General features: G+C 34.3%; 1 protein-coding gene across 3 annotated transcripts in view; it reads right to left on the bottom strand.

Annotated features, from left to right (window-relative positions):
* LOC141485298 (uncharacterized) overlaps positions 1–18,612 on the bottom strand; it is a 114,851-nt gene extending 96,239 nt beyond the window's left edge. The window contains exon 1 of one of the 3 annotated variants that reach the window (XM_074181715.1): positions 18,348–18,612. The gene's annotated coding sequence lies outside the window, so the exon portion shown is untranslated. Of the gene's footprint in view, positions 1–18,313 lie in introns of all 3 variants that reach the window. The other 2 variants (XM_074181712.1, XM_074181714.1) reach the window with 2 other exon arrangements.
* Between the last annotated feature and the right edge of the window lie 537 nt (positions 18,613–19,149).

The raw sequence follows: 19,149 nt of genomic DNA on the forward strand, positions 1-19,149 counted from the left end.
TAAGAATTTTGCAGACTAAGGCTAAATATTAAAAACATAAACGTTCATATCAAGCGACTTTTTCACAATGATGTTGTTTCGATGACACATTTCAGGATCTGCAGAAGTACCTGACCCTAATAACAACAACTCGAAAGGAAATTTATGATTATTAATTTCAAAATGTTGAGAAATCAAAAGCAGGAGAAAATGAGAAAAATATTCAAATTTTTTCCTTGTACTTGTTTGGAGATCCATTTTCAAATAAAATGTGGGCCAAGTTGGGTATTTTTCGCGGTTTTTACATAGTCACTGAAAAAATAACAACTGTGTGTTTTTTTCACTGATCTATCGCTTTCCGTTTCAAAAGATGGCAACGTCAAAAAGGTACTTTCATCCTCATTTTTTAACATTTCACAACGCTTTCAATCAGTTTTTTATCGACCTTTTTTTTGGGTAATGGTTACCTTCCACAATCTGAAAAAATATAAAAATTATAATGGAGAAGTTTATACAAGTGTAGAAGGGCAAACTTTTTAGTTACCCCGATAAGTTACTGCGTAAAAATCAAAGTATTTTTCACAAAGAAAAATCTTCTATTTATCAGTAACTTGTCGTATTTCACAATTTTGCCTATCAAAAAAATATTAAGAAATTATACTTATCTTTTACGTTTCGGAGGCCAAAATCTGCCTCCGTCTTCAGAAATGGATAAAAATTCGAATAAATATGCAGTTATTCCTTTTTTGAGAGCTTATTTCTTTACTTCTTCGACAGATGTCAAAGAAGTTTTGAAATATGAAATTATGTCAATGTTGTTGATTGACAACTGAAATATTCGATGTAATACAAGGTACTCTCCGATATCAGTTTGTTGCCATTTCGCCACTATCCAAAGTTTTCTTCAAGATGGGTAGCCAAGTACGATCTATTTCTAAGGAGCTATTCGAGATACAATTCTCTCCAGACATGAGAATATACGCTGATTCTTTTAGCTTACGTCTCTTAGAATGAGGCTCATTGGTAATCATTCTTGTCCTATTCCATTCCACCCGATGTTCACCGTCTGATTTTAAAATGTGTTCTGATAATTTTGATCCTGTCAATTGTCTATTTTTTATATAATCTCGATGTTCATTCTCACGCACTTTCAATGGTCTTGAGGTTTCACCAATGTAACTTTTACCACAAAAACAAGGTATTTTATAAATACAATTTTTTGTTTTTTCTTCAGTGTTGTTGGGTTTTGTATGTGTGAGTATAGATCTCAGTGTATTTTTATATTTTTTCAGATTGTGGAAGGTAACCATTACCCAAAAATAAGGTCGATAAAAAACTGATTTTTTCCTCCACAAAAAATGACTTTCGTTGAATGCTTTCAATCAGTTTTTCTTTTTTACAGGAGGGAATTGTTCCACAAATATGTTTGGTAATTTTTTCGATATACTTTTAGTGTGTTGTATTCCAAATGGCGATTGTTTTATAAACCAACTACAAATAAATAATAGTTAAAAAAAACACACTTAAAAAGCATCATAAAATGAAAAATTATTCTTAACTAATTTAAGTCCTATGGCTTGATGTTACCAATGACTTTTAATGAGTCTGAAATCAGGATAAATATATTTACAGAAATTTAACTCTGTTGTGAAAAAGCGTGGGATGGGGCACGAATATCCATTGTTATAAACAATTGGTTAGGAGCTGTTTGCCAGATTTGAACCCCACGTTTTTTCACAACAAAATTAATTTTTTTGTAAAAATATTAATTCTACTTACAGACTTATTAAAAGTCATTAGTTAGGTCAAGCCATAGGACTTATTATCGATGTTGAACACAATCTTACATGAATTTCGAATTATTTTTTAGTTTGTGTTGCTATTAAAGCGAGTTATTTTAGTTAGCTTGCTATTTCAACCCCATTCGTTTTAATATAAAATATATACGCATGCACAGACAGTGTGGTCGTCTCAAACTTGCTCTCACACAGAGACTGTGTAAGGAAATTATTTAATTTCGGCGATCCTAATCAGGATAATGAGATAAACTTACGACATTATTGTATTGTTATCGATTCTTGATGAGTATGCAAAGTTTAAAATACATCTGCCCGTTTAAAGTTAGTCAAAATCGAGACCAAAGGACAAACATAAAAGTGAAGCTGAAATAGACGTGTTAATTGATAGAAAAGGAAAAAGTTAAGGTACTGTTGAGTCCATGTGGTGATTACTAATAAAAGTCCACAAAGTGACTTAATTTTTATTGTAAATGAGTGAAAATTTGGAGTACCTACTGCCCTAATAGAGTATAATTTGTTATAAAGAATTTGAAAAAGTATTTTTGTAAAGTTTTGGGTAACCAGCACCTTCATTTCTCCAACAAGTTAGCCTTGAAGTTTTATGGTCGTCAATTTACAGAAGCTTTACAGTCGTGGTTAAAATATCATTCCAAACTTCAAGCACGTACGAATATGGCGTTTCAAATCAAATTCCCAAGTTATTACTCAAGTAATATCCACTACAAAAGAAATATTATTCAAATGACTCTGTAAATACCCGACGTTGAAATATTTACATTTTCACTTATTCATGTTCGGAAAATACCCGTAAAGTGATGGATTCGATACAGATCATTATAGAAGTATTTGTTATTTGTTAATAATTTGTTCGGGATTCCGTAAAGAACAATACAATCAACCTTCATACTAGAAAAATCCACGAGTCGATAATATAAACTGAAATTGTTTTGCAACTTTCCTTCATATCGATTGGATAATTGGGAACTCGATAGTCTTACATAGAATTACCATAGGAATTGAGGAATTAATTCAATATATGAGTTGACTTGTGAATCTCGCCCAAAACTTTATATTGGCCAAAGAAGCTTTTTCCAGAGTTTGAAAGAACATAGCAGTAGTTTTTTTCAATTTCACATTTGCAAATCATCTATTGGCTGAAAGGAAAGAACTATTTCCCAGAGATTGAAATAACATAGCAGTAGTTTTTTTATTGTGAAGTCCAATTTCACATTTGCAAATCATCTTTTGGCGGAGAGGCATGAGTTCAACCAAAACTACGATATATTATATTTGGAAGTGAAAGGTTTCATACTTAATCATTAATAGAAGAAGGAAATTGAAAAATGTATCGATTGAACGAATTGAATTACTCCCCTCAGTCTTATCTGTTTTCTAAGGTGGAAATTGGCAATAAGTTCATTACTCAGTTCAATGAGTTGGTAAAATTTCTTTCATTATGTTTAAAAATTTAAATTAGTTCAGAACTAAACTACATTCATCCTCAGTCTTTCTCTGCTACAAAACTAGTCCAAACCATTGAAGTAAAAGCTACAAATAAAATAGTTTCGATGGAAATAAGTATGAAAATGAAATGTATCTTACCAAATCAACTTTTCTATAAAAGCAGCTGCCATGCAATGTTAGTATCTCTCATTTGCAAGTATTCAACAAAGGAAAACGTAAATCACCCTGAAGACGACTTTTTCAAAGTCAAAATGTCATCGATAAGTAATAACAAATCCTTCAGACATTGATTTAGTAAGGTCAATCAACATTTTTTACTTTTTCCGTCAGGTAAAAAACAGTTGTACTATTAGTCTTGAACAGCGAATACGAGCATAAATAGTATTTGTTAATCCTTTATTCAAATGATGTCATCGACGCTGTTTTTCAACGAGCTTTCTGCAGTTTTGTTATCCTTTTCTTCCTGAATGACAAAACACAATAGACGAACTAATCCGCCAGAATTTACTAACGACGTTGGAATGTCCAATTAAGGCTGAATTATGACGTGAGTCAATAAGCAGGAGTGTTTTTCAAATCGGTACCAGTCACTTTCGCCAGTTCATGACATAAGAAATGTGGTGGTGAAAAATAGGTGTCTGAATTAAACTTGTAGATTTTCAGTTTGTGGAAGATAGAAACAAACTGTTGGAATGTAATTGAGATGAAACAGATACAGCCAAGTTGATAATGAAGCGTGAATGAAGGAGTGTTGTTCAAATGGTGTTTTCAATATGAGTTCAATTTTTTTCATTGTGAAATATACGATAGAAGTTTAATATATTCGAATTTCATTCTCAAGCAACATTATTGTTCAAGGGCGAATTGTCTTTCATTTTATTTTTCCTTGATTTCATTAAAGTAGATTCTAAAAGTATGCAAGGTAAAATCCTATAAAACGATTTCGGACTATACGCTCTCTGATCAAGAAATGAAGCGAATTTTCATTTTTCTCCAAAAACAATTTATCACATATATGTCATTGGAGTCACAATAATAAATGACGTATCTGTGATCATTTTCGATTGTATGTTGTTCTTAAAAATAAAAAGTTCTTCAGTCGATCACTTACCAAAGATTTCGAAAAAGATCTAGAAATGCTTCCATAATTTTTGATTGAAAATTCTTCTAGTGCGAGATTTTCATTTCACAGCCTGAATGATTTTTTCTGTGAGGTGAAGATTTCGCTTTCATTGCATCTTAAATAAAACAATTTTTTAATAAATACTTCCAAAAACAAATTCTTGAATTTTTTTGAGGATCCATTCTAGCATCTATGTGATAATGTTTCAAATATTATGTTCATTTGAAATCAACACACTGGTATAGACATACAATAAATAAACCCGTGGTAGCTCGAAAACCTCGGCACCAGTTACCTTTACAATTCATCATTATTATAAACTACTTTGCTTGCGAAGCATAAAATCAAGACCGTTCACCTCGAGGTTCAACCTCGGAACTAACCTATATTTACTTATGAGGCAAGAGAAATTTTTCTAATCGTTTTCATCGTCATATTGATAATTATAATTTTTAATCGGACTGTGTGCCAAAGTCGTCTACTGAGTGTTTTTGATTTGGACAGTACGGTCATCGGATTTTTACACATGCATGTGCATCCAAAATAAATCGACAAATTCACCGAAACGACACAACATTTGAATGAAGAATTGCATGTGTTCTATGAAAATCTGCGAGTCAAAACAGGGAATGTGTGTACTGGAATAACCAGGACCGATCTGTTTCTTGTGTAAAAGACATGAATATTCAAGAAAACTTTCGATTTTTTTATTAAATAATGTGGCATTCCAGTGTTCAAGACGTTGGGGGTGTTTGTAAATAGGAGTAGTATTCCGTTTCTCTAAGTGCAGGCAACTGTTTTGATTTCGTTGAAGACGTAGGGAATCAGATTGAAGTAACGCAGGCCATAAATGCTGTCACAATTTGAGACTTTGGAGATAATTAGCACCTCGCATAGTTTTGGTTTGAGTTTTTAATGAGAAAGTCCCGATTTGGGAAATATTGAGGGAAGTTTGAATCAAATGATGAACGTGTGTTGTGAAGCACTATTCAGAATCAAATCACGGGTCTGAAATTTTCATTTCACTAACAGAAGGCAAAACGTCACCATCAATATACATTTGAAGGGTTTTGTTAACAATATATCAGAATCTTTTCCGTCCAAAAACCATCACTGCCGAGTTGGAGTTCAACTTCAATTCATGAGCTGATGAAATGTGAAATATAGTCTGTAGATTACGATTAGTGAAATGTTGAGCAAAATCAATGTCAGAAACTGTAAAGTGAAGTAAGGTTAAGAATTATCTGCGTAGTTATAAATTTTGCATTTTCTACCGACCATGAAGTCACGAATATACGAACTGAACAGTGAAGGATCAAGAATGGATTCTTGGGAAACACCTTTGATCACGAGTAGAGACTCTGAGCAGATGTCATCTACTACAACTCTTTGATTTTAACCAGAGGCAACGCATTCACTGAAAAACCAAAGAGGTACAGGATGTCGAAGTCAAGGGTATCGAAGGGATTAATATAGTCCAAAAGAACTAAACACGTTGAATTACTTTTGATAGCTTTAAATAATTCGTGGTTGACGAAAATTAAAGATATGACTGTGCTGTGTTGGGGTCTGGAAGTGGAGTGCAAAATCATCTCAACTACTTTCAAGGTGAGAAGGCGATATATCTCAGCAAAGTATAAGCAAAATAAGTAATAATTAGTTGCTAAAAGTTTGCGTACTGCTTTCGATTCAGCGAAGATACTTCCTTGTGGGTTACATGATTCTAAGTAGTAAAACAATGACGACGAACAGTGAATGTCGAAGCCATAAATCGTTGGTTGTGTTTAGTATCGTGAAGGATATCACGATTCTGATTTTGAATGTATGTCTGTGGACAGCGTAGTCGCTTACGGCGATGGAATCTTTAATTCTTGAAATGGCGGAAAAGCAATTTTTCCCAAGAAAAATAAATATAAAGAACAGCGAGTTTCTAGAAACAGTTCCAAGCGTTATTGGTCGATAAAATCGAAACGTCGTGAACTAACGTGACTTGGAATCTCTACACTTTTTTATTTTTTATTTTTTGTTATTTTCTTTTTTCATTCCTTTAATTTTTATTTATTCAATTATTATATTTTTACTTGTAGGTTATTTCACTATCATTTCATTTCAGGTTTATTGTTGCTTAATATAATTGTTATTTTCAACTATTCTTTTTTATTTATTCTTTTTTACATCTTTCAGGGATTTCAAATCATTTTATATAGTAGACAATGGAAGTCCGAACTAGTGAAATTCATCACGAAACATTGTCAATCACCTTCAAACAAAGATAAAATTGTTGTTTGAACAAAAAGTTGTTTTGACTTTCGGAAATTTCCAAAAATCTGTCGTTTTCAAATTTGAAAACTCCTAAATGCATGATATTGTTACACAACTCTATTGGAAACGTAGTTTGTACCTGAACTCAGTTTCATCCATTTCTATGAGTCTACTGTAATATCTCAGAGGGCGGGTTGGCTTTCCTTGTTCATTTTTCAGTGCCTGAACCACTGCGCATGCCGTACTCTCACCATCTGACCTGAAAGACCACTCACCATACAACCTAATCGACTTCGTGAAGAAGCTGAGTTCATTGGTCGAGTGTGAATAGATGTAAGCCATAATAAACCCTTGCGGGTTGCGGTGAAGGGTCAAATAGACTCACTCACTTTGGACCTAACCTAATATATCAATGAATATTTATGCAATTCAATAGAAATAAGCGCCATTTGAGAACGTAACACAAGTGGATTAATTCCGTTAGCATTAAACTTCGATAAAGTTGACAAAGGCCGTTTTCGCCTGGTCCTGGTTCTATCGATGAGAAAGTTATCGGAGTGCTTGAAAAGGTGGTAGTCGATTGGCTAGAGGTCTGGGGAGTATGGTGGGTGAGGCAGAACTTCAACGTCTAATTCATTTTTGGACGGTGATTTGTGAAACGTGCAGACGGGCGTTGCTGTGGGACAGGATCGGACCTCTTCTGTTGACTAGTGCTGGCTGCTGCTGTCACAATTTTCAGTATATTTCGTCGATTTCTTCACAATATGACTCTGCTGTTATAGTTTACCCGGTTGCAGAAATTTATAGTGAATCACTAATCAGCATACAAAACCATGGTCTGTTTTGGTGGGTTTTCACCTGTGGGAAGTGTTTGGGTGGTTCATCAGTGTCCAACCACTGTCTTGAACGTCTCCTATTTGTCGTAGGGGATCCCCTTTTCATCACACGTGACAATCCTAATAAAAAAAAGACCGTTTTGGTTGCTCAAAAGCTAAGAAGAACAGACTTTGAAACATGAAAATTTCTCTCGATCGTTCAAATCTTGGGGGCAACCACTTCTCGAGCTTTTCGACTTTTCCAATACGTTATGAACCAGCAAAAACCGCCCGGTTCTTCCGCCATCCCACGCCAGTGATGGGTCACTCTCCAGCAAGATCCTCGTCTGGGATTAATGTAGGTCGACCACTTCGGGACTCATCTTTGAGGCTAGAATCTCCGGAAGGAAATTTCGCAAACTAACGACGAATAGTGCGTTCTTCATAAGTATCATTATCAAATGCCTGGGTAATTTTTTGGGCTGTTTTGGCAGGACTTTGCTTTAATTTGAATTTGAGTTTATACTCGTATGTCGATGATTTTGAAACGTTCGCATTTGCGAACACATTTCCACCTGACTATCATACTAAGAATACGAAGAATTTTGGCGTTTGAAAGCGTTATATACATTGAGTTTAATAATCGTTTCGTTAACAGCACATTTGCTCATTCGTTTTACTGAAGTAGCCATTTAAATTCACACACTAAGTATAATTCACTAATAACAACACTGATTAAAAGTGAAGGACTTTATCATTAATTAATTCACATCAAGTGATGAAGTACGTAATTAAAGCACTATTAGATCGGATCGAAACATGATTACATGAAACCTGTACTTGAAAATGTTTTATCACTCCGCTGCTTGAGATCAAAGTATGAAACCCTCCTGAAGAAGCAAGTATACGCGTGCATCGGTTTTGCAATCTGTTTATGTGTAAACACAGTGAAGTGGAAGGAAAAGCTCTCTACGATAAACGCTGAAATATTTTTGAAATAAGTGAACTCATCAAATCGAAACCATCTTCAAGCATATCCGTGTTTACCGCAACGTATGTGTACCAAATGGCATCGAGAAAGGAAACGTTAGCAGTTCTCTGGCGTTGATTGTGTGGTTTGAATCTGTTTATTCCTATGGAAGTTGTTTGCGTTATGGGAATTTATTTTCGTCACATCTTCGTCATTCACAGCTCATTCACTGTAACGAGATGCTATAGTACTGTCTGTCGCTCCGTTTGATGTTTTATAGACTCGCGGTGTGCCTTTTTCTGCATAGTAATGTTTGGGTTCCAAGAATTTTGATGGCTTGGAAACTATCGATCATAAACAGTTTCTTACAGATTTATACTCAACAAATTGCTTTCGAGAACTTACTGATGACATTTCGTCAACTGAATGTAGTCTATAATTGCACTGCTTTGCTGGAGATGCTGTAGTTTGAATTGAAGGGGTTATATTTTTAGGAGTGATTAATTTTTGGGAAGGAACGTTTTTGGCTTTCTACTACTCCATCTTGATACAAAAAAAGGATGAGGGAATCTTCCAAAGGAAGGAAGAAAGTAATCAATTTGAAAATAAGTAACTCTATACATGGATGTGTAGATCATGCAAAGAAGTAACTTTCAGACACAAACTGAAAGAAAGTCCTCCTGAAACAGCTACTTTCATATAAACATTGGATTGAACGAAAGAAAAAAAAATCTTTCGAAACAAATACTTCTATATGAACACTGAATTATACAGAAGATACTTTTCTCTACTCAGTTTGTATTTCGAACATTCGTTGTGGAACAAAAATCAGATATCATTCACATGAATTCTACTTTAAACGAATGGTAACAAATTGCACTTACATGGAACACTATCATCCTCACTGGTATCGATGTTTCGCCTTAAGACACTTTCCCTAAGTCTCTTCAGTATCAAATTGGACAACATTATAGAAAATACACACAATTCGTTAATGAATTACGATTTTTAATGTCACGGAATAAGCTTGATTTGCTTATGTCATCAATGACATAGTAATGACATTCATTCATCTATTTGATTCAATCCCAGCCAAGAGGAATCTCATTTGAATTGGAGGGGTTATATTTTTGGGAGTGATTAATTTTTGGGAAAGAAAGTTTTTGGCTCTCTACTACACCATCTTGATACAAAAAAAGGATGAGGGAATCTTCCAAAGAAAGAAAGAAAGTAATCAATTTGAAAATAAGTAACTCTATACATGGATGTGTAGATCATGCAAAGAAGTAACTTTCAGACACAAACTGAAAGAAAGTCCTCCTGAAACAGCTACTTTCATATAAACATTGAATTACACTAAAGAAAAAAAGTCTTTCGAAACAAATACTTCTATAAATATTCTATGAATATAAATACTTCCTTCCTTTGGAAGATTCCCTCATCCTTTTTTTTTATCAAGATGGAGTAGTAGAAAGCCAAAAACTTTCTTTTCCAAAAAAATGCTGTAGTTATTATAGACCAGAGCTGAAGCCTTCAAAAATATTGAAAAGTGAAAAAATAATACTGGGATCAAACTCATTAGAAAATGAGGGAAATATGATAAAAAGACAGGAAAATAAATTACGGTCGATCTAGTTCGAGAATTGGGAGGATGTGAATTTTTAAGGGTAAAAAATGGTTTATCCCGATTTCCAGCAAAACTACAAGGCCTATGGAAAAACGTTAAATGGCAAAGTTTTAGGTAATAGAAAGATCTAAAACTTTTGTATCCACAATTTTTTCACATAACCTCAAAACCATTTTTTTTTTCATTAAGGATTAAGTGGGGAATGAGAAAAAATACCAGCGTGAGCCAAACAGAACTGGCTGGTATCTCAATTGCCACAATAGAAATAAATAGGAAAGGAATTTCTGGCAAAAACATAACAATCTGCACTGACGCAGACAAGCCCTATTAGCCTTGAACAGACAACGTGTAACTTCAGGGCTAGTACTAGAGTGCCACCAAGATTTAGCCAAAGCCTCGGTAGATAATAATATTATCCTAAGGTGGGTTAAAGGGCATCACAGGAATGAAGGTAATCGCATTGCCGACTCTTCAGCCAAGGAAGCGGCTGGACTAAGAATTTTAGGACCCAGTGGCATCTACGGCCTGATGACTTCGACAATTGCGGAATACACTTTCATCAACTCTGACATGTCTTCTGACAGATCGATAAATACATTATTGCATTTATCTTGACTTATTCATGGTCCTCCTTATAATATGCAATAAAATGGCCTTTTTTCATCAGTATTCAACAAAAACTACAAGTGTGCTATATGGCTGAATTCAGAATTTATTGCAGAATCCAAAAACGAATCGGAAAATCTAGGTTAACATTTAAAAAAATTGGCGTCGGTGTCGTGACGCCCTAATGGATGACGCCTATTGCTAGATCTCTTCGCAAATAAGAGGACTTTTTGACATCAAAATCATCTGCCTTTACGAAATATGGATATTCTCTTTTATTTTTCAGATATTTGCCCGCGGAGTTTTATATGGGACACCCTGTATATAATATTACAAATAATTTATATTAATTTACAAGAGATAAACATGAAAAATAGAAGTAAAAGTAAAAATAAAAGTAAAAGTGAACTTAACACTATGATTTTTACAATATTACTTTCAATTTAACAAATAAGAAAATGTATCATAGCAGTAATTATAATCAGTTAACATTAAGATGATAAATTAATAATTTGTTTGATTATAGTGTTTCTAAACATATTTTGAGTTATTGACCAATCCAGATCAATCAGAAAATCGCCGAACACACGAAAGACTTGTAACTTTTATGCCTCTCACCAACAAACGGAACATGCTAAACAGCTGACTCTGTGAATATGTGCGAAACGAGAGTACCAACATCAAAAATTGATAATCGGATGTTCGTAACCCGCGAATTTTGAACATTCACCTTATTTTTTCAACAGTCCACATATAAATATCGCAGGTACATTTGAAACCTTCGAATACAACAGAATTCCAGCTTATTAAGCGTTTGTCGAATACCTTCGGTATAAGTATTCTTTCCACCCTAACGCCTAAGAGCCGGATACTTTTCCTCGCGAGTTTCCTCGGTTTTCACTTAGGAGCGTCCCGGAATTGCTATTTTGATAAATTGCTTTCCAAATATGCCGAGTAATCTCTCGATTTCCATTAAATCTCGTTAAAAAATCACACCGCGAAAAAGTTTGATACAATTTAGACTGGAAGGTTTATCGATTACACCGATGATCACAGCGACAACGAAAATTTATCTTCGTTTTGTGGAAAAGCGGGGCAGATACAGGATGTAATTGATATTGTTTGCTTGCTCGTTTTTCGAAAGATTGAACAAGCTCAGGGGAAATGTTCGAGTGTTGAAGATTATTATTTTCCTCAATGTATAAAAACGAGGAAAAAGTTGAAATTTTGGACACTTTAAGAGCTACCACAAGGATGTATTGATATCTATAGTCCGTTCATAATTTGTCGGTAGCACAAAATGAGGGCCCAAGTCATAAAACGGTCGTAAAACTCGTAAAATCATAGGCGAAGGTTCCTGAGGTGTTTATTCATTAAATATAAAGCTTCAGTTTATATTCGAAACTTGCCTTGAAAGGGTGAAGTTGTTACGAACGAAAATAATTTTTGGTTTAGTATATTTTTTAATCGCATTTAATTTACGGCTCGTTGGTGTTTCGGCGTCTACGGCAGTAATTAACGTCTCTAATATTTATTTTGCGAATTTTGTGCAGTGCGTGAGTAACTTTTTTTCATATTCCTACAAACATATACGTACCTTTCGTTCCTACTTGTTTTGTTTGATTGCTTGCGATGGCTTCGTCATCATCATCAACATCATCAAGTTTTCACCGATACTGTTGCGTACAGTCAGTAAGTCTGTCTATTCACCAAGAGAGAAGACTATTGTTTTGAACATTCACGATGCTCTGGTTTCTCAGAATCCCACAAACACTGTTCAGAACATAATCAAGAGTTGTGCCAACATGACGGGCGTAGGGGAGTCAACAATATATAGGTTCCTATCAGAAAGAAAAAAAAAGGTATAGCTAACCCAAATACAAACGAATACTTAAAGAGGGGGAGAAAATCTATTGAAATTGATGAATTTGCCAAAAATGGTATTCGAAGGAAAATTCACGAATTTTTTTACAAAAAAGAAATACCCAACTTAAACAAAATTTTACAAGAAGTTAGAGACGACCCGGATTTGCCTCATGTCGGACGAACCAAATTGTGGCAAGTTTTAAAAGAATTAAATTTCCGGTGGGAGAAATCAGACCGAAAATCACTTTTGATTGACCGGGAAGAGATAATATGTTGGAGAAGAAAGTATCTAAGATCTATACGAAAATTTCGGGCTGAAGGAAGGCCAATTTACTATCATGACGAAACGTGGGTAAACGCAGGTCATACTCTCACAAAAATTTGGACAGATAAAAATATATCAAGCTCCAGGCAAGCCTTTATGGAAGGTTGGTCTACTGGTATTTCCCCACCCTCTGTTAAAGGCAGTAGATTAATAGTTTCTCACATTGGCAGTGAAAAAGGATTTGCTAAGCATGGTTTGTTGGAATTTGAATCCAAAAGCACAAAAGACTATCACGAGGAGATGACAGCTGATGTTTTCGAAGAGTATTTTGAGCAGATGATTGAACATATACCACCAAACTCAATTATAGTATTAGATAATGCACCTTATCATTCACGACTAGTTGAAAGACTTCCAACGACTGCGTGGAAGAAACAGGATATCATTGACTGGCTGCGGAATAAGTCCCTGCCTTACGAAGATGGAATGGTTAAAGCAGAACTTTTAAAAATTGCCCGGCAACACAAATCTAAGTTCAAGAAATACGTAGTTGACAAAATGGCGGAAAGACGAAACATCACAGTCCTTAGACTTCCACCCTACCATTGCGAATTAAATCCAATTGAACTCATTTGGGCACAAATGAAAAGCTATGTGGCTAGAAAAAATACGTCATATAAAATACAAGCTGTACGTGAATTGTTATATGAGTCTTTACAACATATTACAGAACAAAATTGGCGAGATGCAGTAAGACATGCAATAGAAGAAGAACAAAAAATGTGGGATCTTGACAATATAATTGATGCGACTGTAGAGACACAACCGCTAATTATTAACCTGCAAGACGACTCGGATTCCGAAGATGATCCTGTTTATTTTGAATTTGAATAGTTTTGTAAGTAATCGTAGTTTATATCATTTAAAAATAGGTATTAATTAAATAAATGTATCTTTTACAAATTGCAAGTAACTTATTATTTTTGAATAAAATAAAGATTTTTTTTAAATTAAAAATACAGTTTACAGTACCTACAGTTTAAGAATATTAATATATTTATTTATTTAAAGTAACTAATGTTTTAATCATATACTCTACGACACTGGTCACTCATTTCCACTCAAAATACCTACATAATCGGATTAAAAGTTTTATAGCTGTATTGTATTTCTTCAGATACAAGGTGGGTTAGTCGAAAACATCTTAAACTGCCAGTTTTAGTTTGGTTTTTGTTATTATATCATATTAGCTGTCCTCTCTGTATTTCAGTTCTCTAATGAGGGTCAAACTTGCAGTGAGCTATCAACAAATTATGAACGGACTATAGTTCGCCGGAACAGTTCAGTGGAACAGAGCAATTCACTATAGCACCAAAAGTAGGAAATTAGAACTATCACTTTCACATCAAAAATTCAAACCAAGAGTTGCGCGATAAAATTTGGAAAGAAATGTCAACCAAAAAAGTGAAAATGGAAAAATTGAAGTATCCAGTTATCAGTACCTGTTATTTGAAGACGCTAAGAGGTCAGCTGATTAATGGAGATACACTTGATATCCTTGGTGATCAATCGTGTGTAGTTGTGAAAATTTGGACTGCGAGCTTCGAAATGAGTAAATTTTCCACTGAAGATGAAGACCGATCGGGAAGGTCAGTTTCTGTGTCCACCCTGTAAGTATCGATGCAACCGTCGAACATGACCATCTGGGGCACTGAATATTTCTTATGAACGTGTCCATCACATAGTTCATGTTGACTTGGACATGGGAGAAATTTCAGAAAAATCAATGGAACAAAGCAGCAGTTGATGGAATGAAGAATTTATGATTCTCCGGTCTCATTCCTTGAAATCTAACTCATTCTAACGATAGTTCATTTATATATGTGGAGCAGCTCCATACAGCAATATAGTAAGAGATGTCACAATGAATGACAGGATGATAAACATTCAAAAGCTGACCGGAACATCGAAGAGACCAAGTAATCCTAACCCGTTTTCAGTTAGGCCACACACGCCTAACTCATGAGTATTTGTTTCAAAACAAGAATGAACCAGCATGCAAAGCGTACCTCGTGAATCTGTGAGGCATCTTCTTACTGATTGTCCGCTCTTCAACCAGCAGAGGAAGGTGGAGTGAAGGTGGACTGAAGGTGGATAATAACCACATTTCACTTCCTTTCTGACATGCCAAAATGCTATCAACATGGCTTGGGAGTTGGGTGTGAGTCTGTCTGTCTGATGAAATCACATCGTGACTACTCACTCTGACTCGAAAATCGGCAATGTTCCTAATAGTTCTGGGATAGAAATGCATCAAAGCAGTCTAAGAGTTTCACTTTAGTATTTAGCGGCAACAATCTGGTAATTCGACAGAAAACTCACTGAGTTTAACTTGGAGTTCCTCTGGGCTATCAGCATCAGCAGCAAGTGTGTCGTCTGCATATTCGGTTTGTATTTTACATGTTCTGGCATGTCACTGATGAAAAGCAGGAACATTAGAGGTCCCAAGATGGATCCCTGAGGGACTCCATCTTGGGACCTCCATCTTGGTTGTGATTGACACTTATCATAATTCACGCACATCTTTCTGAGAGTCAAGTATGACTCCAGTATTGAAAGTACATTTTTTCCTCTAAATCCTAGCGAGTATAACTTACTCAGGATTTTTTCAGGATTGATGAAGTCGAATGCCTTGGATAAGTCGATAAAAAGAGCATCCACCTACTTTTCCTATCAAACTCGTATGAAGCACTTTCAGTCGACTTACCGGGACAAAATCCGTGTTGAAACTTGGTTATCATGTTAAACTTGTCCAAAAAATTAAACATCTTGTTATACCATACATTTCTTTCTCAAACATCTTAAGTAATAAATTTGGGAAGCTGAATACACTTATTTGTAATGAATTAATCGAAGAATTTTGTACAGAAGTGTATAATTGTGAAATCTTATTGCACTCAAAACCATATGTCGATTTGTAACGAGCTTCTTCTAATTGATAACTTCTTGTAAATATCAGCTGCGGCTACCATACTGTAGATCAATAAATAAATTCGAGAAGCTGAATAAACAATAATATTTTACAATTTTACACTGATATTTATAGTCTGGTTCACATGTACTCGATTTAGCTCTTTTTGATGACGTTTTTCAGCCCTGTCCAAAAATTACGACCAAGATGTCATTCGATTCGTATTTTTGCCTAGAACGTTTAAGGAAAGGTCCGAAAACGCGCCGATAAAAATTACAAAAGTTATAAACAATTAAGGTAAAAAAATGGGGCTTTAGTTTTTTCTTAATATCTCGGAAAATTTTTAAAATTTTGGAAATTTGAAAAAAGATTTGAAAAGATCAATGAATTTGCTTAAAAAAAGTCCCGACTCCCGAAACTGTATCTCGATTATTTATAATTTTTACAGAGCCCTGAAAATAGAGCCAAAAGCGGGTAGTCTGGCTTCCGCGCGCCTTTCGTTACTCTGATATAAAAACAAAAAAAATTATTGAATGTAAATATTAAGGAGTGAAAAAATTCACGTAATGTTGGGATACATCAATAAACAATAATCCGTAGTCAAAAAATTTTTATCCCAATTTTAACGTTAATTATAAATTTGTTAATTAATAACTTTTTCTGAATTGGAAGTTAATATAAAAATCCCTATAATTATTAAACTAAAACTTTGGCATTTTTTTCCTTTGGTGAAGTTATCCTTAATAGGCAGAAAAATAGATCACCGTTGCCAAAATAAAAAAATTGTTATTTTCTATTTTTTTATTAACAATTGAAAATTATCATTTTATAAAAAATACGTTACAATTTTTTTTTAAATTTTTTATTGTTTCAATGTCTCATGGCTAAAAACTAATTAATAATATTTTTTTAAATTTTTTACAGCTATTGTTATTAAATTTATTATAAACAAATACACTGTTTATAAGCAATTCGAAAATATTTTTATTGCATTATGTTAATTGAAAAAAATCATGATTTTTAGGAAAAAAAATGGTTTCTTAAAAAAATTTCTTTGTTGCTGAAAAATACGTTTGTTGATTAACAATCGTTTTTTGCAACTAAATATTAAAATTAAGGAACCGTTTTTTTTAAATCATCTTCTTTTAATTGTTTATTTAAAAAAAATTGTTATAAACAATTTTTTTTTCAATACTTTGTTCTATAATAAAAGTAACTATGTGTTTTTTTTTAATTTATTCTATTTTTTATAAAACTTTTTATATTGTGATACCTTGATACTTGTCTTTTTCATTCGCTCCTTTGCTTTTATAATTATATAATTATAATAACTTTTGAACCATTGCCAAGTCTTTTTTGTTCATTATGAATTTATTAACAATTTAAGCCACTCAATTGTTTATAACTTTTCGGACGTTTCCTTAAACTTTCTAGGCAAAAATACGAATCGAATGACACCTTGGTCATAATTTTAGGACAGGACTGAAAAATGTTACAAAAAAAGTATATGTGAACTAGACTATTACAGGAAGTTATCAATTAGAAGAAGCTTGTTAAAAATCGACATATGGTTTTCTAATGCAATAAGATTTTACAATTATATACTTCTATACAAATGTCTTCAATTCAATATCTTAATATCGTGGCTACCGTAGGTCTGCAGTTCTCCTTTCCTCATAATTGGTGAAAGAAGAGCAATTATCAGTTCCTCAGACAAAATCAACTCCTACTGAGATGATCACTTGAGCCTACAGGGGAAAAATAGAAGGAGTGATTTCCATGCATTGTTGTATAGCTACTGAAAGACGGTGGCCCAAAATGTTGATATGTGGTATAAAGTAGGGACGTGACAATTTTTTTTGCGACAAAGTATATTCTATTAATTTCACTGCAAGTGGCCTTGCTAACTATTTAGTGGTTGCAAACTGTCTATTATTTTTTTTGTGATGCCTCTATAAAATATTAACATATAACATGAGTATTTGAGTATGAGTATTTGAGTATTTACAAAGTTACGGCCCTCCAAAGTTCAGAAAAGGGCAACTTTTCAGCCTTGTTTTTCACAAGATAAACTATTTAAGAACACAAGCATTGATTCACTAGGTCACCTTTACACCTTATTCCTCATTCCTTGACACTTTTCACTTCAACAATCCACATTTTTCCAATAAAAATGTTAAAAAATGTACGGGCTGCTTTTTGGTTATAAATCTCTGTATTTTACATTTTTAAGGTTAATGGCATAGTTGGTACGACTGATGCAAACATTCGTTTTTAGTTCAAGTTTTTTATAAGAAAAATGTTGATTGTTGAATTGAAAAGTGTCAATTGAGGAGGAATAAGGTGTAAAGATGACCTAGTAAATAAATGCGTGTGTTTTTAAATAGTTTATCTTGTGAAAAAGAAGGCTGAAAAGTTGCCCTTGTCTGAACTTTGAAGGGCCGTAACTTTGCAAATACGGGAGAGCTCCGCTTTTTCCTTTCGGATTCGTAATCAACGCTTCAAAATACGTAAGTACACTCAAAATTTTTTCAAAATCGCCGGGGCGCTCAAAACGAATATTTACCAACGAAACTCAACATCCACTTCGGTACACTCACCCCTCTGTCGGTTTAAATCCTCCACAAAATGTACAGAAAAAACTAGTCTCCGCACCACTGACAACAAGCACCACCCTGTAGAATTCCACCGGCACCCTCGGGCACGATGCTGTATGAGTCACAAAAGCACGCACTCGAAGAACCAACTCAGGTGTGCTGATTCACCTGACTGCGTCTCACTATTCACTGAGTTCTCTCGATTCTCGACCGACCAACAGCAAAACGGAGTGATTACTGAACGATCGTCGCGGTGGAGGAACGAACAGAACGAGGCTCCGGAGGAAGAGAGGAAAATCGGCGGACTAGGAGTGCTGAAGAAGCGGAGGCTGTGGAATTAGTCTGAGTGTTGCTTAGGGCAGGGCGTAACCTACGAGGTGCAAAAACTTGCGGTGTTTATGGGACTGGAAATATGGAAGCGCAGAAGAGCCACTAATTTGTTTCTTGGAAATTACAAGTTTCGTTCTCAAAATTTTGACCTTGAATCTCCGAATTTCGACTTTTTTCTCGAAATTTCTACTCCAATCTCGGAAGTCCGACTTTATTCTCGTAATTTCGTCATTACGACTTCAATCTCGAAATTTTGACTTCTGTTTCGTAATTTCGATTTTCCAGAAAACAATTAATAAAAATATGTGATTAATTTCGAAATTTTCACTTTAAACCTCGAAATTCCAACTTCATTCTCCAAATTTCGACTTTATTCTCCAAATTTCGATTTTAAATCGTGAAATTTCGATTTTATTCTCGAAATTTCGATCTTATTCTCGAAATTTCGACTTCAATCTCGTAATTTCCCACAATT

The sequence above is a fragment of the Leptinotarsa decemlineata genome, unplaced genomic scaffold, assembly GCF_025532065.1.
Source record: "Leptinotarsa decemlineata unplaced genomic scaffold, Ldec_3_MD MMD2_tig00026314_RagTag_RagTag, whole genome shotgun sequence".
Lineage (NCBI taxonomy): Eukaryota > Metazoa > Arthropoda > Insecta > Coleoptera > Chrysomelidae > Leptinotarsa > Leptinotarsa decemlineata.